Below are 26,704 nucleotides of genomic sequence, written 5' to 3'. Positions count from 1 at the left end.
TATATTAGATGACCATTTTTTGTTTGTATGAAATGGAAAACTGCTGCGTTTTTTAAAGAACGCTAAGTGGAATTTAACCAAAGGGGTAGATGAGGCGGTTATTACCTCTAGTTAAATTTTTCCTAGAAACATGTCATTATACATGAAAAATTTTTCCTAACCTTTTGTCCATTAACATCAATTTCATCAACGGTTTTGTATGTTTTATTGTCAGTCTGTAAAAATGTCATAATACTCCCACAACATCGCTTTCAGCAGCATCCTGGGAGTGATAGATGTGTCCAGGCATCTTCCCCATGCTGTTCCCAGTCCATCTCAGAGATGTTTGTGTCCATTTCAGGTATTTTTTTAGGCCCCCCACAGATCTCCCAATGGGGTCTGCCAGAAATATGCTCAAGTTTCCCACTGGCTTCCATTATGCTTGTTACTCGAGATGTACAGTTAGGTCCAGAAATATTTGGACAGTGACACAAGTTTTGTTATTTTAGCTGTTTACAAAAACATGTTCAGAAATACAATTATATATATAATATGGGCTGAAAGTGCACACTCCCAGCTGCAATATGAGAGTTTTCACATCCAAATCGGAGAAAGGGTTTAGGAATCATAGCTCTGTAATGCATAGCCTCCTCTTTTTAAAGGGACCAAAAGTAATTGGACAAGGGACTCTAAGGGCTGCAATTAACTCTGAAGGCGTCTCCCTCATTAACCTGTAATAAATGAAGTAGTTAAAAGGTCTGGGGTTGATTACACGTGTGTGGTTTTGCATTTGGAAGCTGTTGCTGTGACCAGACAACATGCGGTCTAAGGAACTCTCAATTGAGGTGAAGCACAACATCCTGAGGCTGAAAAAAAAGAAAAAAATCCATCAGAGAGATAGCAGACATGCTTGGAGTAGCAAAATCAACAGTCGGGTACATTCTGAGAAAAAAGGAATTGACTGGTGAGCTTGGGAACTCAAAAAGGCCTGGGCGTCCACGGATGACAACAGTGGTGGATGATCACCGCATACTTTCTTTGGTGAAGAAAAACCCGTTCACAACATCAACTGAAGTCCAGAACATTCTCAGTGAAGTAGGTGTATCTGTCTCTAAGTCAACAGTAAAGAGAAGACTCCATGAAAGTAAATACAAAGGGTTCACATCTAGATGCAAACCATTCATCAATTCCAAAAATAGACAGGCCAGAGTTAAATTTGCTGAAAAACACCTCATGAAGCCAGCTCAGTTCTGGAAAAGTATTCTATGGACAGATGAGACAAAGATCAACCTGTACCAGAATGATGGGAAGAAAAAAGTTTGGAGAAGAAAGGGAACGGCACATGATCCAAGGCACACCACATCCTCTGTAAAACATGGTGGAGGCAACGTGATGGCATGGGCATGCATGGTTTTCAATGGCACTGGGTCACTTGTGTTTATTGATGACATAACAGCAGACAAGAGTAGCCGGATGAATTCTGAAGTGTACCGGGATATACTTTCAGCCCAGATTCAGCCAAATGCCGCAAAGTTGATCGGACGGCGCTTCATAGTACAGATGGACAATGACCCCAAGCATACAGCCAAAGCTACCCAGGAGTTCATGAGTGCAAAAAAGTGGAACATTCTGCAATGGCCAAGTCAATCACCAGATCTTAACCCAATTGAGCATGCACTTCACTTGCTCAAATCCAGACTTAAGACGGAAAGACCCACAAACAAGCAAGACCTGAATGCTGCGGTTCTAAAGGCCTAGCAAAGCCTTAATGAGGAAACCCAGCGTTTGGTCATGTCCATGGGTTCCAGACTTAAGGCAGTGATTGCCTCCAAAGGATTCGCAACAAAATATTGAAAATAAAAATATTTTGTTTGGGTTTGGTTTATTTGTCCAATTACTTTTGACCTCCTAAAATGTGGAGTGTTTGTAAAGAAATGTGTACAATTCCTACAATTTCTATCAGATATTTTTGTTCAAACCTTCAAATTAAACGTTACAATCTGCACTTGAATTCTGTTGTAGAGGTTTAATTTCAAATCCAATGTGGTGAAAAACACTGTGGAAAGAGAGCGCAATAGGGTCTTACCCCACAAACAAATAGGGTGTGATTCACAGAGGTTACTCACCAAGTGTAGTTGTGAAAGTCACAACCACTATGCAGGCATATAAACTGGGTCAGAGGCAGCAGTCATCCCTGTGATGAATCATTTTGGTAAGGAGATGGATGTTTGAATACCGCGCCAGAGACCACTAATGCAGGAGATGAATTTAACGTGACTTTATTCCATGTTCAGGTCTACGCGTTTCAGGAGCATCCGCTCCCTTCCTCAGGACAATACAGGCACAAGCAACATCAAAATCAGCAGTTAAAGAATGAGCCGAAAACTATATACCTTCCGGTGTGACGTCATTGATACGCCCACTTGAACCAGAAAAGAAAAAAATCGGCGGAAATTCCATACATTCATTGAATAACAAAGTAACATGATTTCAGTGCAAAAGCCGCTTTTCCTTATCATAAACATATCCATTAAAATCATCATAAAACTTCCAGTTTAATAAAAAGAAAAAGAAAAAAATTGTTGGAATCCCGTGTGTTTGTGAAAATAGAAAAATTATATATGTATGAAAAAATAGTAGTTGTGTGAAAATAGGCCAAGCAGTGAATTAGAATAGAACCTACAAGACATCAGGTTGATATGTGTAAAGAATGTGACAGAGGATTAAACCTTTAGACCATACAAGGCAGGCAGCGGTACATATAAGAACCCGCTCCTGCATCACCAAAAAAATCAAATGTGGGTGCTATAAACACACTGTATAAAATACAGGGAGCTAAAAACTGCACTTCTCAGAACAAGTGAGGTCGTGAAAGTTCAGACCGTGAGAAAGAAACTTATACGCATGCGGGAGAAAAGGTAAGAAGCAAGATAGATGTGTGGGGTCGAGAAAGTTCAAAGCGTGGGAAAAACACTAATGCGCATGCGGAGAGAAATGAAAAAGAATTACCGTGCTGGATATGCACGGGAAATGTTAATACACACAGAAAACCAGTGTGAAAATAAGGGAAACAGTGAACATATGTCAAAAACCAGAATTCACATCTATTTACAAGGAGTAGAAAAGACAATAATGCAAAAATATATAAATATTAATATATGCAAAACAATTTTTGTAATCATTAAAATTACACAACCAACATGGATACTAGCAAAAACATAAGACTAAAAATAATGATAAAATTGATACAATATTAAAATATGAGGTGAGACCTGAATATGAGCTATAAAAGACACAAGTGAAACCACTTAAAACCAACAATACAATTACACGTTAATAAAAATTTTTAATTAATGCCCTGACGTATAAACCTAATAATTATATATAAATTTATTTATACGTGTATGGGTATATATGTATGACACAAAACGAAAGAGATAAAAACCATACATACATATATATATATAAAAAAATTATATACACATATATATGTGAAGATTTAAAAAATTTTTTAAAAACAACCAAGCAAAAAACCCCTAATGAAAAAGGTCGGTTACCTCGTTCAACCCCAACGGTTTAAGGGTATTTAACTTATAAATCCAATACGTTTCCTTTTTGTTTAATAATTCATTCCGATTAGGGGTATATAGGGGTATTTGCTCAATAGGAGTAACTTTAAGACAAAATTTTTTATCATGAACCATGGTCATATGCCTAGATAGGCCATGGAGCATAAACCCAATTTTTACATTGTGCCTATGCGAGTTAATTCGATTATGCAGGGCTTGCGTGGTCCTGCCCACATAACGCATATCACAGTCACACTCAATAAGGTAGACAACAAAATCAGATTGACAAGTGAGATGACTCTTAATAGTGAACTCAGTACCTCCTGGAGACGAACCAAAGAACTCCCTTCTGTGCTGTATGGATCTACAACAAAGACAGTTTTTTATACCACATTTAAAAACTCCAACAGGTTTATTACTCAAAGGTACAGGTAAAAAGGTCCTCAATCTACTGGGGGCTAACTGGTTTTTTAGACTGGAAGCCCTCCTAAACGTAATCCCAGGTTTTTTTGGGAGAACATCCCTCAAAAAGGGATCATTAAGAAGAATGTTCCAATGTCTTTGAATGACATTTTTTATGGCCACACTATCCCTACTGTAAGTGGTCAAGAAATTTAAAGAAAAATTAGGCTCATTCTTAATACTATTTTTTGTCATAGGCTCATTCTTTTTCCCTTTAATTAATTCCACCTGTTGGGATTTTAAATTCTCTTTATAGGCTCTTTTAATCACCGAATGTGGATATTTTTTATCTAAAAATCTGTCCTTTAGGACCCCTGCCTGTTCAATAAAATCTTTATTAAGGGTACAATTCCTACGTATCCTCTGATATTGGTTTCTAGGCACATTTAACAGCCATTTACAATAATGATCACTAGTAAAATCAATATATCCATTACTGTCCACCTTTTTAAAGAACGTTTTAGTCATAATGGTACCCTCCTCATGCTTAATGGTGAGGTCCAAAAAATCTATAGTTTTTTTGTCCACTGAAGGTGAAAACGTAAGGCCCCAATTATTGTTCTTTATATGTTCCAGGAAGGGAGTTAAACTATTTTCAGAGTCATCCCAAATCATAAATAAATCATCAATATACCTTTTATAGATGATAATATGTTTAGAGAATTTAGAAGAATATATATATTGCAACTCAAATAATCCCATGAACAAATTAGCAAACGTGGGTGCCACCTTCGAACCCATCGCCACCCCACGTCGCTGGCGATACAATACATCCTGGAAGGTAAAGAAATTATTCACCAAAATAAACTCCATGCCCTCCAAAATAAAGTTTTTTTGCGCCTCTGGTAGGCGGTCATCAACCCCCAGGAATTGCTGAAATACCTCGAGGCCCAGATCGTGTAATATATTTGTGTATAATGCAGCAATATCTAATGAAACAAACCGATAGGACTCCTTCCATTCAATATCCTTAATAATATTAATCAGGTGGGTGGAATCACGTAAAAAACTTTTCAACTTGACTACATGTATACCCATTATCTGGTCTATATAAGCCGCTAGGTTCTCGGTTAGTGAACCAATACCAGAAATAATAGGTCTCCCCGGAGGGTTATGGAGAGATTTATGAATTTTGGGTAGGTGGTAATAAAATGCTATCTTGGGATTTTTAACCTCCAGGAATTTTGTTTCATCTTTATTGAGTATCCCTCTCTGTGTTGCATCTTTTATCAAGGTATAATACTTTTTTAGGGAAAGATTATACTGAGCCATCTCCACCACTTCATAATGAGCCGGATTCAAAAGATTCCTCATTGCCTCAGACAAATATGTCTCTTTATTTTGTATAACTATACCCCCCCCCTTATCTGCATTTCTAATAATTATGGATGGGTTATTTTTTAATCCTAAGAGGGCCGCCCTCTCCTCCTTATTCAAATTAGACTTGAAAGGTGCTTTATTAAGCGCAAGTTTTTTAAAATCTTCAAGGACTAGATCGTAATACGTTTTTAAATGGTGTCCCTTACTCTGAAGAGGATAGAAATTGGATTTAACCTTACAGTCAGTATGGAAGAAATCATCCACAGGTGAAACAGTCACCTGCGGGTTATACTTATTGACTTGAAAATGACGAGTAAGAGTCAATTTTCTAATAAATTTTTGTAGGTCAATATACAACTCAAAATCATTTGAATTTTTTGCCGGACAAAAGGACAATCCCTTACTCAATACATCCAATTCTCCTTTTGTTAAAATGTGACTGGACAGATTAAAAATGCCCTTATTGACTGGGTCTATTGTGGGCCTCTTCTCTCTTTTTTGTTTGACCCTAAGGCCAGCCCTGGTTCCTCGGTAATGTTTTTTCTTTTTCCCACTCGCGGTGTGAGGAAATGTATAATCTGGGGTTGAGTGCTCCTGGCCCCCGGTAAAAAAGGAACACATTTGTCCCCCTCACGGGTATTATCAATAGTAACAATGCCTTTTGCAGAGTCATCAATAATTGTGGCCGTGGATACCATTAAAGTGGGCATCTCTAGCGGACCCTGTTCAAGAGGTAATGGGATGTATTCATCATGTATGGACATATCCAATAAGTCCATTACATCTTTATCAATAGTGTCTTCTTCAGTGACTGATATACTGACTTTTTCTCGTTCTATTTCTAGATCTCTATTTTTCCGTATTCTCTCTATTTGTAGCCTAAGGGCTTCCAATTGCTTCCTAGTCTCCGTAAAATCTCTAGGAGCAATATCGGAATATAAAGTGGAGCCAGGGTCTACAAGGGCTGGTTTAATCTGTTTAGGACTGGGAATAATAATAGGGTCCCTACTAGTGATTGCAGTAAAAACCTCATCCGTTGTAGTGGGTAAGGGAGATTCAGAGTTAGGGACACCCATAAGATTAGGGGGGGGAGGGCATTTTACCTGTCCCTCATCAACAATGTCAATGCTATTATTTCTGATAGACATGTTGGAATTTTTCCTATGGAATTTACTATTGAAAAAATTCCTATGCTGGCTGTTACGTCTAGGTCTATGATGAAAAGGCGTCCTATGTGTTACCTTATCAGAAGGTTCTGAACTTTTTTTGTCAGCAACCATATCTTGTCTATCCCGTTGTAATTTTTTAGATTTACGGAATATGGTATCCTGTTCTAATTGAGTTAACCTAGTATTAATATCAGAATTATGGATTTTATATTCCGGATGTAGATCAAATTTGTTCAACTCTTTATTAGAGTTGAGCGCGGTTCGTGGTTCGTGGTTCTCCAGTTCTAGGCTCGAGTGATTTTTGGGCTGTTCGAGATCGAACTAGAACTCGAGCTTTTTGCTAAAAGCTCGATAGTTCTAGATACGTTCGAGAACGGTTCTAGCAGCAAAAAGCAGGGCTTTTTACAGCTACAGTGAGCAGGAGCCATCGCTGGCAGCCTGCCACAAGCTGGTAACCAAGATAAACATCGGGTATCCAAGCAAAGCGCTTTGGTTAGTAACCCGATGTTTATCTTAGTTACGTGCAGGAAGCCCACACTTTCCCGCTCAGCTCGCTCCACCCCCTCCTGCCCGCGGCATGTACACATACATACACATACACAAACACACACACACACACACATCCACCCCCCCCCCCCCGCCCGCCCGCCCGCTCGCTCGCTCGCTCGCTCGCTCGGCTTACCTGCGGTGATGAAGTCCCGCCATCCCGACCTCAGCGCTGTCACTGTCCTCCATGGCCGCCGCTTGTCACATCACCTATCGTTTCCGACCCGAGACTGACACTGGCGGTGACGTCACGGACCTCTCGCGATACTTGATGTGAAGGCGCCGGTCATTGACCTCAGTGACAGGGGCTGTCAGTGTGCTGGAGATCAGCGCAGGTAATGTACCTCACTGACAGCAGCACTTGTCACCCCCCTGCAGTGACCTGGGCTGACCCATTGATGTTAGCTCAGGTCACTGCACTGCTCTCCCAGCCAATGGGGAACATCCTGCTCTTCATTGACTGGGACAGTGTGCATCGTCATGGCAACCCCTTGGATTACACCAGACCTGGATTTGTTTTTCAATCTAATAAATTGGTTAAAGAGGGAATGTTTTGGGGAGTGTTTTTTCAAATAAAAATGTGTTTGTCGTCTATTTTTTTTTTATTACTGACTGGGTTGGTGATGTCGGGTATCTGATAGACGCCTGACCTCACCAACCCCAGGGCTTGATGCCAGGTGACATTACACATCTGGTATTAACCCCAAATATTACCCCGTTTGCCACCGCACCAGGGCGCGGGATGAGCTGGGGCGAAGCACCAGGATTGGCGCATCTAATGGATGCGCCACTTCTGGGGCGGCTGCGGCCTGCTATTTTTAGGCTGGGGAGATTCCAATAACCATGGACCTCCCTAGTCTGAGAATATCAGGCCCCAGCTGTCTGCTTTACCTTGGCTGGTGATCCAATTTTGGGGGACCCCTACGTGTTTTTTTTTTTAATTATTTATTTAATTTAAAATAACAGCGTGGGGTGCCCTCAGTTTTGGATTACCAGCCAAGGTGAGGTTGCCAGCTGTGGTCTGCAGGCTGCAGCCGTCTGCTTTACCCTAGCTGGCTACAAAACTAGGGGGAACCCTATGTCATTTTTTTTTCATTTTTTTGGCTAAATACAAAGCTAAGCACCCCTTAGTGCCACATGAAAGGTACCAAAGGGTGTTCCACTTTTTCTCCATTTTTTTCTCCACTTTCTCTCCACTTTTTCTCCACTTTTTCACCATTTTTTTCTCCACTTATTCTCCACTTTTTCTCCTCTTATTCTCCACTTTTTCTCCACTTTTTCTCCACTTTTTCTCCTCTTATTCTCCACTTTTTCTCCACTTTTTCTCCACTTTTTCTCCATTTTTTTCTCCACTTTCTCCACTTTTTCTCCACTTTTTTCTCCACTTTTTCTCCTCTTATGCTCCACTTTTTCTCCTCTTAATCTCCACTTTTTCTCCACTTTTTCTCCACTTTTTCTCCACTTTTTTCTCCACTTTTTCTCCTCTTATGCTCCACTTTTTCTCCACTTTTTCTCCACTTTTTCTCCACTTTTTCTCCACTTTTTCTCCTCTTAATCTCCACTTTTTCTCCTCTTATGCTCCACTTTTTCTCCACTTTTTCTCCACTTTTTCTCCACTTTTTTCTCCACTTTTTCTCCTCTTATGCTCCACTTTTTCTCCACTTTTTCTCCACTTTTTCTCCACTTTTTCTCCACGTTTTCTCCACGTTTTCTCCACTTTTTTCTCCACTTTTTCTCCTCTTATGCTCCACTTTTTCTCCACTTTTTCTCCACTTTTTCTCCACTTTTTCTCCTCTTACTCTCCACTTTTTCTCCACTTTTTCTCCACTTTTTCTCCACTTTTTCTCCACTTTTTTCTCCACTTTTTCTCCACTTTTTCTCCTCTTATGCTCCACTTTTTCTCCACTTTTTCTCCACTTTTTCTCCACTTTTTCTCCTCTTATGCTCCACTTTTTCTCCACTTTTTCTCCACTTTTTCTCCTCTTATGCTCCACTTTTTCTCCACTTTTTCTCCACTTTTTTCTCCACTTTTTTCTCCACTTTTTCTCCTCTTATGCTCCACTTTTTCTCCACTTTTTCTCCACTTTTTCTCCACTTTTTCTCCACTTTTTCTCCTCTTATGCTCCACTTTTTCTCCACTTTTTCTCCATTTTTTTCTCCACTTATTCTCCACTTTTTCTCCTCTTATTCTCCACTTTTTCTCCACTTTTTCTCCACTTTTTCTCCTCTTATTCTCCACTTTTTCTCCACTTTTTCTCCACTTTTTCTCCATTTTTTTCTCCACTTTCTCCACTTTTTCTCCACTTTTTTCTCCACTTTTTCTCCTCTTATGCTCCACTTTTTCTCCTCTTAATCTCCACTTTTTCTCCACTTTTTCTCCACTTTTTTTCCACTTTTTTCTCCACTTTTTCTCCTCTTATGCTCCACTTTTTCTCCACTTTTTCTCCACTTTTTCTCCACTTTTTCTCCACTTTTTCTCCTCTTAATCTCCACTTTTTCTCCTCTTATGCTCCACTTTTTCTCCACTTTTTCTCCACTTTTTCTCCACGTTTTCTCCACTTTTTTCTCCACTTTTTCTCCTCTTATGCTCCACTTTTTCTCCACTTTTTCTCCACTTTTTCTCCACTTTTTCTCCACGTTTTCTCCACGTTTTCTCCACTTTTTTCTCCACTTTTTCTCCTCTTATGCTCCACTTTTTCTCCACTTTTTCTCCACTTTTTCTCCTCTTAATCTCCACTTTTTCTCCACTTTTTCTCCACTTTTTCTCCACTTTTTCTCCACTTTTTCTCCACTTTTTTCTCCACTTTTTCTCCACTTTTTCTCCTCTTATGCTCCACTTTTTCTCCACTTTTTCTCCACTTTTTCTCCACGTTTTCTCCACGTTTTCTCCACTTTTTTCTCCACTTTTTCTCCTCTTATGCTCCACTTTTTCTCCACTTTTTCTCCTCTTAATCTCCACTTTTTCTCCACTTTTTCTCCACTTTTTCTCCACTTTTTCTCCACTTTTTCTCCACTTTTTCTCCACTTTTTTCTCCACTTTTTCTCCACTTTTTCTCCTCTTATGCTCCACTTTTTCTCCACTTTTTCTCCACTTTTTCTCCACTTTTTCTCCTCTTATGCTCCACTTTTTCTCCACTTTTTCTCCACTTTTTCTCCTCTTATGCTCCACTTTTTCTCCACTTTTTCTCCACTTTTTTCTCCACTTTTTCTCCTCTTATGCTCCACTTTTTCTCCACTTTTTCTCCTCTTATGCTCCACTTTTTCTCCACTTTTTCTCCACTTTTTCTCCATTTTTTTCTCCACTTATTCTCCACTTTTTCTCCTCTTATTCTCCACTTTTTCTCCACTTTTTCTCCACTTTTTCTCCTCTTATTCTCCACTTTTTCTCCACTTTTTCTCCACTTTTTCTCCATTTTTTTTTCCACTTTCTCCACTTTTTCTCCACTTTTTTCTCCACTTTTTCTCCTCTTATGCTCCACTTTTTCTCCTCTTAATCTCCACTTTTTCTCCACTTTTTCTCCACTTTTTCTCCACTTTTTTCTCCACTTTTTCTCCTCTTATGCTCCACTTTTTCTCCACTTTTTCTCCACTTTTTCTCCACTTTTTCTCCACTTTTTCTCCTCTTAATCTCCACTTTTTCTCCTCTTATGCTCCACTTTTTCTCCACTTTTTCTCCACTTTTTCTCCACTTTTTCTCCACTTTTTCTCCTCTTATGCTCCACTTTTTCTCCACTTTTTCTCCTCTTAATCTCCACTTTTTCTCCTCTTATGCTCCACTTTTTCTCCACTTTTTCTCCACTTTTTCTCCTCTTATGCTCCACTTTTTCTCCACTTTTTCTCCACTTTTTCTCCTCTTATGCTCCACTTTTTCTCCACTTTTTATCCACTTTTTTCTCCACTTTTTCTCCTCTTATGCTCCACTTTTTCTCCACTTTTTCTCCACTTTTTCTCCACTTATGCTCCACTTTTTCTCCACTTTTTCTCCACTTTTTTCTCCACTTTTTCTCCTCTTAATCTCCACTTTTTCTCCACTTTTTCTCCACTTTTTCTCCACTTTTTCTCCACTTTTTTCTCCACTTTTTCTCCACTTTTTCTCCTCTTATGTTCCACTTATTCTCCACTTTTTCTCCACTTTTTCTCTACTTTTTCTATGGTCGGTCTACCCATTAGCTCTGCTATGCATAGTGTAGCTCTACACCTACTGCACATGTTACTTTATGATTGACATCTCTTTCGTACCAGAGCTGTCTAAGTCTACTCTGACCCCATATTTGTCATTACTATATTGTCCTTGTACTGTATTATGACATTTGTATCATGTGTTTCATTTCTTGCTGTGTTGCAATTTTTTTGCTGCATCCCAATTGTACCTCTACATTGTTCGAGTTTATGTTATTGTTCTCTCACTCTTATGTGATACTGATTATTGTCATTTTTCATGATTACATGCAGATAAGTCCAATCTGACGAAGGCTCAGGCCGAAACGTCATTTGTAACTTGTTTTGGACAAAAACATATATGCTTATGAAAAAAAAATTTTCTTAATACGGACCAATAAAGAGTGATTTTGCATTACTATCCGTTGTGACTTACTGACTTAGTCTGGGAGATATAGAGTGCCGAGGTTACTCACTAATTTTATCTATTATTACCTCTGAGCACCTATATACCAGTGAGCAGAGCTTCCTCTACAGTAGTTCTCCTGATTAGGCATGCCCTTACCTCATGAGCAGGGCATTGCAGCTTTGGTAGCAACCATTACGACATGGACTCTGCTGCTGTGGACCCGGGGAGAGTGAGTGCAGATTCATTGCACCCATACTCCTCACATGAAGGGTCCGCACTCCTAGAAAATGGGGGATACGTTCCCTGAGTGTCTCCCCCCCATATTCTAGACGGTCCAGAGTCGTCGTGGGACCCCTTTATTTTTTTTCTTACAATAAATTGGTGAAAGAGGAAATGTTTTGGGGACTGTTTTTTCAAATAAATTTCTTTTGTCGATTTTTTGTTTTTGTAAATGTTTTGGGGACTGTTTTTTCAAATAAATTTCTTTTGTCGATTTTTTGTTTTTGTTAGTACTGACAGTTTATGATGTTGGGTATCTAATAGACGCCATGACATCACAAACTGCTGGGCTTGATCTCAGGTGACTTTACAGCTAGTATCAACCCGATTTATTACCCCGTTTGCCACTGCACAAGGGCACGGGATGAGCTGGGGTGAAGCGCCAGGATTGGCGCATCTAGTGGATGCGCCACGTCTGGGGTGCCTGCGGCCTGCTATTTTTAGGCTGTGAAGGCCCAATAACTATGGACCTTCCCACCCTGAGAATACCAGACCACAGCTGTCCGCTTTACCTTGGCTGGTGATCCAATTTGGGGGGTCCCCTACTTTTATTGTGTAATTATTAATATTTATAAAATAATTATAAAAAAGAGCCTGAGGGGACCTCCACATTGGATCCCCAACCACGGTAAAGCTGCCAGCTGTGGTTTTCAGGCTACAGCCGTCTGCTTTACCCTAGCTGGCTATCAAAAATGGGGGGACCCAACGTAATTTTTTTTTTTTAACTATTTTTTAAATAGAAAAAATTAATGGGCTTCCCTGTATTTTGATTGCCAACCAAGGTAACGGCAGGCAGATGGGGGTGGCAACCCATAGCTGTCTGCTTTATCTGCGCTGAGAATCAAAAATACCGCGGAGCGCTACGTCATTTTTTTAAAGATTTATTTTTACAGCACTGTGATGTCCAGCAATCAAAATACAGGGAAGCCCATTTTATTTTTAGTTATTTAAATAAATAATTAAAAAAAATATATGTTAGCTCCCACTGCATTTTTTGTATTGCTAGCTAAGGGTAATCCAAGCAGCTACTGGCTGCTAACCCCCACTGCTTGGTGTTACCTTCACTGGCAATGGAAAATCCAGGGAAGCATTTTTTTTTTTTTTGCCAAAAAGCTACAAAAAAAGGACGTGAGCTTCGCCATATTTTTGTATGCTAGCCAGGTATAGCAGGCAGGTGCTGGAAGAGTTGGATACAGCGCCAGAAGATGGCGCTTCTATGAAAATGCCATTTTCTGAGGTGGCTGCAGACTGCAATTCGCAGCAGTGGGGCCCAGAAAGCTCAGGCCAACCGGTGGTGCGGATTCCAATCCCAGCTGCCTAGTTGTACCTGGCTGGACACAAAAATGGGGCAAAGCCTACGTCATTTGTTTTCTAATTATTTCATGAAATTCATGAAATAATAAAAAAAGGGCTTCCCTTTATTTTTGGTTCCCAGCCGGGTACAAATAGGCAACTGGGGGTTGGGGGCAGCCGTACCTGCCTGCTGTACCTGGCTAGCATACAAAAATATGGCGAAGCCACATAATTTTTTCAGGGGGCAAAAAACTTCTGCATACAGTCCTGGATGGAGTATGCTGAGCCTTGTAGTTCTGCAGCTGCTGTCTGTTTGTATGGAGAAGAGCAGACAGCAGCTGCAGAACTACAAGGCTCAGCATACTCCATCCAGGACTGTATGCAGAAGTTTTTTGCCCACCAAAAAAATGACGTGGGCTTCGCCATATTTTTGTATGCTAGCCAGGTACAGCTGGCAGCCACGGGCTGCCTCCAACCCCCAGTTGCCTATTTGTACCCGGCTGGGAACAAAAAATATAGGGAAGCCCGTTTTTTTTAATTATTTCACTTATTTCATGAAATAATTAAAAAACAAATGACGTGGGCTTCGCCCTATTTTTGTGTCCAGCCGGGTACAACTAGGCAGCTGGGGATTGGAATCCGCAGCACAGGTTAGCCCGAGGTTTGTGGGCGCCTCTGCTGCGGATTTCAGTCCGCAGCCGTCCCAGAAAATGGCGCTCTCATAGAAGCGCCATCATCTGGCGCTGTATCCAACTCTTCCAACAGCCCTGGAGCCGGGTGGCTTGTTGGGTAATCATGAGTTAATACTGGCTTTGTTTTACCAGCCAGTATTAAGCCAGAGATTCTTAATGTCAGGCACGTTTGACCCGGCCATTAAGAATCTCCAATAAAGGGTTAAAAAAAGACACCACACAGAGAAAAAATACTTTAATAGAAATAAATACACAGACACATTAGAGACTCCATCTTTATTACCCCTGTCAGCCCTCCACGATCCTGCTCTTCTGTCTTCTTTCTTTCTAGTGTAGTAGTAGTGACGATTGTAGTGAGGGGCATCACTTGGGGCTGGGGAACCTCCATCCTAACTACAATGCTCACTACAATCGGGAAGCAGCGTGCAGCCTTCACTCCGTGAGTGATCACTGCTGGCTGCTAGCGGTAACGCTGACAGACGCGTTACCATAGCAACGGTGCTCCCGGAGCTGCGGTTAGCGGTGACGTCACCGCTAACTGCGTTGCTATGGCAACGGTGATCTCCGTTAATGACCGGCTGTGTCAGCCGGTCCCTAACGGAACGGGGAGTCGACCGTGTGCTAGAGCATGTCGCCGGTACACGGCGATACACATATGTGCACCGTGTACCGGAGAGATGCACTCGCAGGTCCTACATGACGTGTCATAGTCATGTGACCAGTCTGTAGCCAATGAGATAATAGCCACGTGACTGGTCACATGGCTATTTTGACGTCACGATAGGTCCTGCTTCTCTGCTGGCAGTGCAGGTCACCGGGAGGATTCAGCGATCATCGGATGGAATAGCGGCAGGAGACAGAGTGCAGAAGGGATCGCGAGGACCGGTAAGTGTTATGGCAATGTTTATTAACTGTTTGTGTACATTTATAATGCATTTTTATGTGTTTGTGATTGCCTCCCATTATAGCCTATACGTTCGAGTTCGGTTCGTCGAACGTTCGACGAACCGAACTCGAACGGGACCCCCGTTCGGCGAACCGGCCTCGAGCCGAACCGGGACCGGTTCGCTCATCTCTACTCTTTATACAAATCATTAATGTTATTAGTTGCTTCATCCGCAATAGTAATTCTTTTCTTGTGTAAGCACTGTAACATGCTCTGCATACAATTACAGAGAATGCCATCCCATTCTGCCGTGAAAATCAAATCGGATGGAAAGGGAGAGTCATGTGTAATTCTTAAGCCCCTCGGGCACAATTTCTCCTCCATGTAAATCATGAGGAACCTGGCATCCAGCCCAAATCTAAGTTCCTCTTTCAACAAATCTTCCAGTCGATGAAACAGTTTTATCATGCATGCAGTGTCCTCCTCAGAGTATATGTTAGGTAAATCAAGATCCCCATTGGTTCTCTGAACCACGGGTGCACCTACTGTTTGTAGAATTAATTTTTCTCTTGAGGAAAGTCGGTTGTTGAAATATTCCATCTTAGGTGAAAACGACCCTCTGCTGCTAGATCCACACACAGAAGAGCTGGTCACGCCAGATCCAAGGAAAAACATGAAAAACACTGTGGAAAGAGAGCGCAATAGGGTCTTAACCCACAAACAAATAGGGTGTGATTCACAGAGGTTACTCACCAAGTGTAGTTGTGAAAGTCACAACCACTATGCAGGCATATAAACTGGGTCAGAGGCAGCAGTCATCCCTGTGATGAATAATTTTGGTAAGGAGATGGATGTTTGAATACCGCGCCAGAGACCACTAATGCAGGAGATGAATTTAACGTGACTTTATTCCATGTTCAGGTCTACGCGTTTCAGGAGCATCCGCTCCCTTCCTCAGGACAATACAGGCACAAGCAACATCAAAATCAGCAGTCAAAGAATGAGCCGAAAACTATATACCTTCCGGTGTGACGTCATTGATACGCCCACTTGAACCAGAAAAGAAAAAAATCGGCGGAAATTCCATACATTCATTGAATAACAAAGTAACATGATTTCAGTGCAAAAGCCGCTTTTCCTTATCATAAACATATCCATTAAAATCATCATAAAACTTCCAGTTTAATAAAAAGAAAAAGAAAAAAATTGTTGGAATCCCGTGTGTTTGTGAAAATAGAAAAATTATATATGTATGAAAAAATAGTAGTTGTGTGAAAATAGGCCAAGCAGTGAATTAGAATAGAACCTACAAGACATCAGGTTGATATGTGTAAAGAATGTGACAGAGGATTAAACCTTTAGACCATACAAGGCAGGCAGCGGTACATATAAGAACCCGCTCCTGCATCACCAAAAAAATCAAATGTGGGTGCTATAAACACACTGTATAAAATTTTTATTAAGTTTTATTAACGTGTAATTGTATTGTTGGTTTTAAGTGGTTTCACTTGTGTCTTTTATAGCTCATATTCAGGTCTCACCTCATATTTTAATATTGTATCAATTTTATCATTATTTTTTAGTCTTATGTTTTTGCTAGTATCCATGTTGGTTGTGTAATTTTAATAATTACAAAAATTGTTTTACATATATTAATATTTATATATTTTTGCATTATTGTCTTTTCTACTCCTTGTAAATAGATGTGAATTCTGGTTTTTGACATATGTTCACTGTTTCCCTTATTTTCACACTGGTTTTCTGTGTGTATTAACATTTCCCGTGCATATCCAGCACGGTAATTCTTTTTCATTTCTCTCCGCATGCGCATTAGTGTTTTTCCCACGCTTTGAACTTTCTCGACCCCACACATCTATCTTGCTTCTTACCTTTTCTCCCGCATGCGTATAAGTTTCTTTCTCACGGTCTGAACTTTCACGACCTCACTTGTTCTGAGAAGTGCAGTTTTTAGCTCCCTGTATTTTATACAGTGTGTTTATAGCACCCACATTTGATTTTTTTGGTGATGCAGGAGCGGGTTCTTATATGTACCGCTGCCTGCCTTGTATGGTCTAAAGGTTTAATCCTCTGTCACATTCTTTACACATATCAACCTGATGTCTTGTAGGTTCTATTCTAATTCACTGCTTGGCCTATTTTCACACAACTACTATTTTTTCATACATATATAATTTTTCTATTTTCACAAACACACGGGATTCCAACAATTTTTTTCTTTTTCTTTTTATTAAACTGGAAGTTTTATGATGATTTTAATGGATATGTTTATGATAAGGAAAAGCGGCTTTTGCACTGAAATCATGTTACTTTGTTATTCAATGAATGTATGGAATTTCCGCCGATTTTTTTCTTTTCTGGTTCAAGTGGGCGTATCAATGACGTCACACCGGAAGGTATATAGTTTTCGGCTCATTCTTTGACTGCTGATTTTGATGTTGCTTGTGCCTGTATTGTCCTGAGGAAGGGAGCGGATGCTCCTGAAACGCGTAGACCTGAACATGGAATAAAGTCACGTTAGATTCATCTCCTGCATTAGTGGTCTCTGGCGCGGTATTCAAACATCCATCTCCTTACCAAAATTATTCATCACAGGGATGACTGCTGCCTCTGACCCAGTTTATATGCCTGCATAGTGGTTGTGACTTTCACAACTACACTTGGTGAGTAACCTCTGTGAATCACACCCTATTTGTTTGTGGGGTAAGACCCTATTGCGCTCTCTTTCCACAGTGTTTTTCACGTTTTTCCTTGGATCTGGCGTGACCAGCTCTTCTGTGTGTGGATCTAGCAGCAGAGGGTCGTTTTCACCTAAGATGGAATATTTCAACAACCGACTTTCCTCAAGAGAAAAATTAATTCTACAAACAGTAGGTGCACCCGTGGTTCAGAGAACCAATGGGGATCTTGATTTACCTAACATATACTCTGAGGAGGACACTGCATGCATGATAAAACTGTTTCATCGACTGGAAGATTTGTTGAAAGAGGAACTTAGATTTGGGCTGGATGCCAGGTTCCTCATGATTTACATGGAGGAGAAATTGTGCCCGAGGGGCTTAAGAATTACACATGACTCTCCCTTTCCATCCGATTTGATTTTCACGGCAGAATGGGATGGCATTCTCTGTAATTGTATGCAGAGCATGTTACAGTGCTTACACAAGAAAAGAATTACTATTGCGGATGAAGCAACTAATAACATTAATGATTTGTATAAAGAGTTGAACAAATTTGATCTACATCCGGAATATAAAATCCATAATTTTGATATTAATACTAGGTTAACTCAATTAGAACAGGATACCATATTCCGTAAATCTAAAAAATTACAACGGGATAGACAAGATATGGTTGCTGACAAAAAAAGTTCAGAACCTTCTGATAAGGTAACACATAGGACGCCTTTTCATCATAGACCTAGACGTAACAGCCAGCATAGGAATTTTTTCAATAGTAAATTCCATAGGAAAAATTCCAACGTGTCTATCAGAAATAATAGCATTGACATTGTTGATGAGGGACAGGCAAAATGCCTTCCCCCCCCAATCTTATGGGTGTCCCTAACTCTGAATCTCCCTTACCCACTACAACGGATGAGGTTTTTACTGCAATCACTAGTAGGGACCCTATTATTATTCCCAGTCCTAAACAGATTAAACCAGCCCTTGTAGACCCTGGCTCCACTTTATATTCCGATATTGCTCCTAGAGATTTTACGGAGACTAGGAAGCAATTGGAAGCCCTTAGGCTACAAATAGAGAGAATACGAAAAAATAGAGATCTAGAAATAGAACGAGAAAAAGTCAGTATATCAGTCACTGAAGAAGACACTATTGATAAAGATGTAATGGACTTATTGGATATGTCCATACATGATGAATACATCCCATTACCTCTTGAACAGGGTCCGCTAGAGATGCCCACTTTAATGGTATCCACGGCCACAATTATTGATGACTCTGCAAAAGGCATTGTTACTATTGATAATACCCGTGAGGGGGACAAATGTGTTCCTTTTTTACCGGGGGCCAGGAGCACTCAACCCCAGATTATACATTTCCTCACACCGCGAGTGGGAAAAAGAAAAAACATTACCGAGGAACCAGGGCTGGCCTTAGGGTCAAACAAAAAAGAGAGAAGAGGCCCACAATAGACCCAGTCAATAAGGGCATTTTTAATCTGTCCAGTCACATTTTAACAAAAGGAGAATTGGATGTATTGAGTAAGGGATTGTCCTTTTGACAGGCAAAAAATTCAAATGATTTTGAGTTGTATATTGACCTACAAAAATTTATTAGAAAATTGACTCTTACTCGTCATTTTCAAGTCAATAAGTATAACCCGCAGGTGACTGTTTCACCTGTGGATGATTTCTTCCATACTGACTGTAAGGTTAAATCCAATTTCTATCCTCTTCAGAGTAAGGGACACCATTTAAAAACGTATTACGATCTAGTCCTTGAAGATTTTAAAAAACTTGCGCTTAATAAAGCACCTTTCAAGTCTAATTTGAATAAGGAGGAGAGGGCGGCCCTCTTAGGATTAAAAAATAACCCATCCATAATTATTAGAAATGCAGATAAGGGGGGGGGTATAGTTATACAAAATAAAGAGACATATTTGTCTGAGGCAATGAGGAATCTTTTGAATCCGGCTCATTATGAAGTGGTGGAGATGGCTCAGTATAATCTTTCCCTAAAAAAGTATTATACCTTGATAAAAGATGCAACACAGAGAGGGATACTCAATAAAGATGAAACAAAATTCCTGGAGGTTAAAAATCCCAAGATAGCATTTTATTACCACCTACCCAAAATTCATAAATCTCTCCATAACCCTCCGGGGAGACCTATTATTTCTGGTATTGGTTCACTAACCGAGAACCTAGCGGCTTATATAGACCAGATAATGGGTATACATGTAGTCAAGTTGAAAAGTTTTTTACGTGATTCCACCCACCTGATTAATATTATTAAGGATATTGAATGGAAGGAGTCCTATCGGTTTGTTTCATTAGATATTGCTGCATTATACACAAATATATTACACGATCTGGGCCTCGAGGTATTTCAGCAATTCCTGGGGGTTGATGACCGCCTACCAGAGGCGCAAAAAAACTTTATTTTGGAGGGCATGGAGTTTATTTTGGTGAATAATTTCTTTACCTTCCAGGATGTATTGTATCGCCAGCGACGTGGGGTGGCGATGGGTTCGAAGGTGGCACCCACGTTTGCTAATTTGTTCATGGGATTATTTGAGTTGCAATATATATATTCTTCTAAATTCTCTAAACATATTATCATCTATAAAAGGTATATTGATGATTTATTTATGATTTGGGATGACTCTGAAAATAGTTTAACTCCCTTCCTGGAACATATAAAGAACAATAATTGGGGCCTTACGTTTTCACCTTCAGTGGACAAAAAAACTATAGATTTTTTGGACCTCACCATTAAGCATGAGGAGGGTACCATTATGACTAAAACGTTCTTTAAAAAGGTGGACAGTAATGGATATATTGATTTTACTAGTGATCATTATTGTAAATGGCTGTTAAATGTGCCTAGAAACCAATATCAGAGGATACGTAGGAATTGTACCCTTAATAAAGATTTTATTGAACAGGCAGGGGTCCTAAAGGACAGATTTTTAGATAAAAAATATCCACATTCGGTGATTAAAAGAGCCTATAAAGAGAATTTAAAATCCCAACAGGTGGAATTAATTAAAGGGAAAAAGAATGAGCCTATGACAAAAAATAGTATTAAGAATGAGCCTAATTTTTCTTTAAATTTCTTGACCACTTACAGTAGGGATAGTGTGGCCATAAAAAATGTCATTCAAAGACATTGGAACATTCTTCTTAATGATCCCTTTTTGAGGGATGTTCTCCCAAAAAAACCTGGGATTACGTTTAGGAGGGCTTCCAGTCTAAAAAACCAGTTAGCCCCCAGTAGATTGAGGACCTTTTTACCTGTACCTTTGAGTAATAAACCTGTTGGAGTTTTTAAATGTGGTATAAAAAACTGTCTTTGTTGTAGATCCATACAGCACAGAAGGGAGTTCTTTGGTTCGTCTCCAGGAGGTACTGAGTTCACTATTAAGAGTCATCTCACTTGTCAATCTGATTTTGTTGTCTACCTTATTGAGTGTGACTGTGATATGCGTTATGTGGGCAGGACCACGCAAGCCCTGCATAATCGAATTAACTCGCATAGGCACAATGTAAAAATTGGGTTTATGCTCCATGGCCTATCTAGGCATATGACCATGGTTCATGATAAAAAATTTTGTCTTAAAGTTACTCCTATTGAGCAAATACCCCTATATACCCCTAATCGGAATGAATTATTAAACAAAAAGGAAACGTATTGGATTTATAAGTTAAATACCCTTAAACCGTTGGGGTTGAACGAGGTAACCGACCTTTTTCATTAGGGGTTTTTTGCTTGGTTGTTTTTAAAAAATTTTTTAAATCTTCACATATATATGTGTATATAATTTTTTTATATATATATATATGTATGTATGGTTTTTATCTCTTTCGTTTTGTGTCATACATATATACCCATACACGTATAAATAAATTTATATATAATTATTAGGTTTATACGTCAGGGCATTAATTAAAAATTTTTATTAACGTGTAATTGTATTGTTGGTTTTAAGTGGTTTCACTTGTGTCTTTTATAGCTCATATTCAGGTCTCACCTCATATTTTAATATTGTATCAATTTTATCATTATTTTTAGTCTTATGTTTTTGCTAGTATCCATGTTGGTTGTGTAATTTTAATGATTACAAAAATTGTTTTACATATATTAATATTTATATATTTTTGCATTATTGTCTTTTCTACTCCTTGTAAATAGATGTGAATTCTGGTTTTTGACATATGTTCACTGTTTCCCTTATTTTCACACTGGTTTTCTGTGTGTATTAACATTTCCCGTGCATATCCAGCACGGTAATTCTTTTTCATTTCTCTCCGCATGCGCATTAGTGTTTTTCCCACGCTTTGAACTTTCTCGACCCCACACATCTATCTTGCTTCTTACCTTTTCTCCCGCATGCGTATAAGTTTCTTTCTCACGGTCTGAACTTTCACGACCTCACTTGTTCTGAGAAGTGCAGTTTTTAGCTCCCTGTATTTTATACAGTGTGTTTATAGCACCCACATTTGATTTTTTTGGTGATGCAGGAGCGGGTTCTTATATGTACCGCTGCCTGCCTTGTATGGTCTAAAGGTTTAATCCTCTGTCACATTCTTTACACATATCAACCTGATGTCTTGTAGGTTCTATTCTAATTCACTGCTTGGCCTATTTTCACACAACTACTATTTTTTCATACATATATAATTTTTCTATTTTCACAAACACACGGGATTCCAACAATTTTTTTCTTTTTCTTTTTATTAAACTGGAAGTTTTATGATGATTTTAATGGATATGTTTATGATAAGGAAAAGCGGCTTTTGCACTGAAATCATGTTACTTTGTTATTCAATGAATGTATGGAATTTCCGCCGATTTTTTTCTTTTCTGGTTCAAGTGGGCGTATCAATGACGTCACACCGGAAGGTATATAGTTTTCGGCTCATTCTTTGACTGCTGATTTTGATGTTGCTTGTGCCTGTATTGTCCTGAGGAAGGGAGCGGATGCTCCTGAAACGCGTAGACCTGAACATGGAATAAAGTCACGTTAAATCCAATGTGGTGGCATGCAGAGCCCAACTCACGAAAATTGTGTCACTGTCCAAATATTTCTGGACCTAACTGTATACCCGAGCATTAGAAACTGCTCGGCTCGAGTAACGAGCATCCGAGCATTTTAGTGCTTGCCCATCACTTATAACTACCTAAGGTAATGAACACAGCTATGGGCTGGTATTATCATGCTGGGAAGGCCCATGGTTATTTAGGCATTCCCAGCCTAATAATATCAGCCCTCAGCTGCCCCAGAATGTGCGCATTACATTAGATGCAACAATTCTAGCGCTTTACCCGGCCCTTACCAATTGCCCTGATGCAGGGGCAATGATGGTAATATTTCGGGGGGTTGATATTAGCTGTGTAATATCAGCTGGCAACAAGCCCTGGTGCTAGTAATGGCGAGGTGTCTATCAGACACTCCCATTTTCATCCCAGTAATCCAATAAAAAAACACAGAAAAAAAAAAAAGTTTATTTGAATATAGACTCCCCACTACTATCCCTCATTCACCAATTTATTATCAAAACTGTTTCCATGAAGATTCATTATAGTCCAAGTTCCCCGAATGCAGCTCCAGCCACTGTGAATATTGGATTACAAGATTACTAATGGGGGTGTCTGATAGATGCCTCTCCATTATTTAATCATTGGACTTGATGCCAGCTGACATTACACAGTTAATTTCAAACCCCAAAAATACTAACTGCTTTGCCACCCCACCAGTGCAATCGGGAACAGACGGGCAAAGTGCCAGAATTCATGTATCTAATGTGATGCGCCAATTCTGCGACAGCTGTGGGTTGGTATTTTTAGACTGGAAAGGGACAAATAACCATGGACCTTCTAAGCTTGATAATCTCAGCCCCAGCCTTCTCTTTTACATTGGCTCGTTATCAAAAAAAAACCGTGGGATCCCATGTCATTTTTTTAAATTATTTATTTATTTAGTTTCCACCAGCGACTTCGGAGTCAGAGATGCGTGCAGGCTTCGTTCCCATGCTGTTCCCATTCCGTTTGAGCACTATTTTCATCAAATTTAGCAATTTTTCAGCTCTCCTTTAGGGTGTTCTGGAAAAATGCTGGCATTTCTCATTGACTTCCATTATACTCATTACTCGAGCCCTTCCGAGGATCCGATTTGCTCAATTCAAGTACCGAGCACTCAAGCATATTAGTGCTAGCTTATCATTAGAAAATACCAGTTATAGAGTTAATAGCCCAATTGTTGGCGATAGACTTATTATTGAAAGCTAGTTAGGTGGTTACTGGTGTAGATATCCTCTCATACAATACTCAAGTGGAACTAATCTGGGGCCTCAATGAAGTGATGCTTCGAGATTATGTTGTATGTTGTAAACGTTTGTTTTATCTCTGCAGATGAGGGCATCACTCTGCAGAGGATAAAGTTTGAGTTAAAGTTTTAAAAAAATGCAGTTACACACAGTGGAGTAACTAGAGTTCGATGAGCCCCAGTGAAAAATTTGGACTTTGGGCCCCCCATCCCCCCATGTTAGTCAGATGTATCTTTATATATGTGTTGGCCCCCTTAAAAATAGTCTTGGTGAAATGGAGGAAGGGGATGAGGGTAAAGCCAACCTGCTGAATGACTTTTTTTCTACGGTTTTTATACAAGAAAATGCCATGGCAGATGACATGACCAGTGATACCATAAATTCACCCTTGAATATTACCTGCTTAACCCAGCAGGAAGTACGCCGCCGCCTCGAAATCACTAAGGTTGACAAATCTCCGGGCCCGGATGGCATACACCCCAGAGTACTACAGGAATTGAGTTCTGTGATAGATAGACCATTATTTTTAATCTTCTCAGATTCCTTAATAACAGGGTCGGTACCGCAGGACTGGCGCATAGCAAATGTGGTGCCAATATTCAAAAAGGGGACAAAAACTGAGCCGGGAAATTATAGGCCGGTTCTTCTTCTGGGCACCTCCTGGTATATACTGTGTATATACTGTCTTCCTCCTAGTATATACTATTCCCCTCCTGCTATATAATGTCCACCTCCATGTAGATATGTTTTTCTCCTGGGCCCCTCCTGGTATTTACTGTCCCCCTGCTGATATATACTGTTCCCCTCCTGGTATAGATATTCCTCTCCTGTGCCCATGAGTCCATGCTATTTCAAGCATGATTTGCATGATTTGAAAAAAAAACAAAAACTAATGTCCTTTTGTGTGGCTGCGGTGGCTTCCCCATAATGCTCTGCAGCTGTGACATCAAGTGTGTTATCATACCTTGCACAGTGGTGGTCAGTACCTGAGCCATCACAGATCATTGGTAACCATTGGAGCACTGGCAGTTTGTATGTCTGAGTCAGTTTCCATTTCCAGATTCCACTGGGTCAGTAGAATATACAGTATTTCACAAAAGTGAGTACACCTCATATTTTGTTAAATATTTTATTAGCTCTTTTCCTGAGACAACACTGAAGATATGACACTTTGAGATAATATAAAGTAGTCAGTGTACAGCTTGTATAACAGTGTAAACTTGGTGTTCCCTCTAAATAACACACAGCCATTAGAGTTTAAATAGCTGACAATAAAAGTAAGTACACCCGTAAGTGAAAATGGCCAAATTGTGCCCAATTAGCCACTTTCCCTTCATGGTGTTATGTGACTCATTAGTGTTACAAGGTCTCAGGTGTGAATGTGGAGCAGGTGTGTAAACTTTTTCTCTCTCACTATTGAGTTTATTTTCTGCCTATGAATGTACGAGGTATATTCAGTGAAGCCAGCAAATCTGAATTTCCAATCATGAGCTAATTTCTAGTTATCAACTTTTATACCTTGTTTTAATGAAGTCTAATAATAATTTTCAACAACACCATAATTACCAGCATCTAGAAATAAAGATTAACATCTGATTAGATCTATCAGGAACTGACAATCGCGGTAATGTGCTTCACAGAACTGTGATTCTGGCATTTTCCTTTCTTATAATTAAAAACATTAAAAAAAAAACAAAAAAGCTAGCACTAAATGTGCACTACAGCACTAAAAAATTCCAACTGTACTTATTATAAATAGGAGATTTTTGGCAAAAAATTGCAATTTCTTGAGCCACCCCGCCACTTCACGGCAAATCTCTGTTGGGGCAGTCCTAACACTAAAATATTTTTTTTAAATGTGCCAAACGGCCTCACATATGAAATAGTAGAACTGCTCTTAGCAGCACTCACCTGGTCTATTTCAATCCCGTACCCATGACTGAATCATGGCTGTGGACGGGACAGGGCCAAGCAAATGCTGCATAAAGAAAATAGCCTGTGGACAGGGCCTGATGACTGAATGTGAACAGTCACCAATCGCCAAAATCTAGACAGGTGGAATACATCCTAAATTTGGATGCATAGCAAGGTTGGGGTCAGCCACCGACCAATTAATTGAAGAAAAAACAAAAAAGCTAACACTAAGGCTATGTTCACACTAGAAAAATGATTTTTCTTAAGAAAATTTCTTAAGAAATTTCTTAAGAGTGAAGAATTAGTGCACCTACGTTAAAAAACGCACCAAAAACGCACCTGCGTTTTTGCCGCGTTTTCGGTGCGTTTTCAGTGCGTTTTTGGTGCGTTTTTCCGCTGGTTGTTCCCTGCATTATTGTGCCAATTATCTATGGCAAATAACGCAATTAGCTGCAGAAAAGAAGTGACATGCTCATTCTTTTTCTTAAGAAAATCTACTGAAAGAATTTTCTTAAGAAAAAAACGCAGTGTGCGCACAGCTAATTTTTTTTGCCATAGGTTTTGCTGGGGAATGTCTGCAGAAGGTTACAAGAATTTCTCAAGAAATTTCTGCAGCAAAAACGGACCAAAAACGCAGGTAAAAATTGCAGTGTGTGAACATAGCCTAAATGTGCACTACAGCACTAAAAAATTCCAACTGTACTTATTATAAATATGAGATTTTTGGCAAAAAATTACAATTTCTTGAGCCACCCCACCACTTCACGAATAATCTCTGTTGGGGCACTCCTAACACTAAAATATTTTTATAAAATGTGCCAAACGGCCTCACATATGAAATAGTAGAACTGCTCTTAGCAGCACTCACCTGGTCTATTTCAATCCCGTACCCATGACTGAATCATGGCTGTGGGCGGGACAGGTCCAAGCAAATGCTGCATGAAGTAAATAGCCTGTGGACAGGGCCTGATGACTGAATGTGAACAGTCACCAATCG

General features: G+C 39.7%; 1 protein-coding gene across 2 annotated transcripts in view; it reads left to right on the top strand.

Moving 5' to 3' along the window:
• LOC142245236 (carboxypeptidase O-like) overlaps positions 1–26,704 on the top strand; it is a 992,459-nt gene that overhangs the window by 882,689 nt on the left and 83,066 nt on the right. The window lies entirely within an intron of this gene.

The sequence above is a fragment of the Anomaloglossus baeobatrachus genome, chromosome 7 (genome assembly GCF_048569485.1).
Source record: "Anomaloglossus baeobatrachus isolate aAnoBae1 chromosome 7, aAnoBae1.hap1, whole genome shotgun sequence".
NCBI classification, from domain to species: Eukaryota; Metazoa; Chordata; class Amphibia; order Anura; family Aromobatidae; genus Anomaloglossus; species Anomaloglossus baeobatrachus.
This window is presented reverse-complemented; position numbering and strand designations above follow the sequence as displayed.